Below are 1,498 nucleotides of genomic sequence, written 5' to 3'. Positions count from 1 at the left end.
AAGTATGGGTGGATATTTAAAGGAAGTTTGAAGGGTGGGTCTTCCAGAAAAGCATTGGCTTTTCCTATGAAAAGAGACATTCTTAGCTCACTTGCTTCTTTATCCTTTCCCTTTCTGCTTGCCAAAGGCCAGGATATAATGCCTGAAAATGTAGCCATCTGGTGACTTTGATGCCACAAGCATGTGGACAAAGCAACAACTAAGGATGGTGATACTGAAAAAACAGAATAAGAGGGGTCCCAGATAGCATTGTTGAGCCCTTCCAACAGCCTGGGTTGCCTACCCTTGGGCCTTCTTGCAAAGTGAGAAAAATAAAGCTCTATTTGTTTAAGTCTGTGGTGGTCAGGTTTTCTGTTCCTTGCAGGTCAAGATTTTCCTAAGACTATCTCCTATCAACCATAAAGCTAAATCAATTAAATTGTCTTCCTCCTTAGTTGATCTTTCCTTCCATATTATTTTCTTAGTCTGTGGTGTCATCATTCTCTAGGCAACTTTGCACAATCCTTACATTTTGCTTGACTGCTCCATTTCATCTTATACCTGGATTTATGCTTCTCAGCTAATCTGACTTCAGAGCTTGCCCACTCCATTTCATTTTGGATACTACTGTCAGGCTAAATGTAGTTAAACATTCCTGCATGAATAATACTTTAAATTTACCTAGAGATTTATGCCATTTCATCTTCTTAAAATATTCTAAGTATGTTGTATTATTGTCATGATAGACTGGAAACTGAGGCTTAAAGAAATTAAGGGCTTAGCCCATGGTTACCACCAGTAAGTGGCTGAATTAGAAGTAGAATCAAGGACCCTTGAATAAGACGCTGATGTTTCCTCAACGACGTTACTACTCTAACGCACTCTTTAGCAATTTATTTTTCTGCTCAATAGCCTCCTTTAGTCACTAACAATGTGATATATCAAGTACATTTTGTGCATTTAAAATAAATGTTCCCTTGATCTTCTCCATCCTACACATGTAACTTTTTTCTTGACTCCCTAACATCACTCCTCCACTTTAGTTAGACCAGTCTCAATATAGTCTCTCAGGACTGCTTCTACTGGTGTTCTGCTTCAAGACCTGGCTCAAATTCCACCTCATGGGCAGAACTTTTTGTTTTGTTGTTTAAAACTACATAACCAATTTGGGCCACTCTATTTTCTATATTGATGTAGAACTTCCTAGCAATTGACTTATGCTTTCTTGTATAGCTTTCTAATATATGCATATAAAACATGTTTATTTTATTTACCTTATAAATTTATGGAAGGGAACTATAACCACTTGTCTATATCGTAATATACTTGGAAACCCGATGCAAAGCACCTATCAGGAGCCAGTTGGTACTCACCCAATACACCATTTCTTGATTCTTCCTCCCTTCCTCCCTCTCTTTTCTTTCTTCTTTTCTTTTTCTCCCTTCCTTTTTCCCTTCATCCTTTCCTTCCCTTCCTCCTTCTGTCCTTCCTTCCTTTCTTCCTTCCTTATTTCCTTCCA

The sequence above is a fragment of the Trichechus manatus genome, unplaced genomic scaffold (assembly GCF_000243295.1).
Source record: "Trichechus manatus latirostris isolate Lorelei unplaced genomic scaffold, TriManLat1.0 scaffold00223, whole genome shotgun sequence".
Lineage (NCBI taxonomy): Eukaryota > Metazoa > Chordata > Mammalia > Sirenia > Trichechidae > Trichechus > Trichechus manatus.
Note: the sequence above shows the minus strand (reverse complement) of the source record.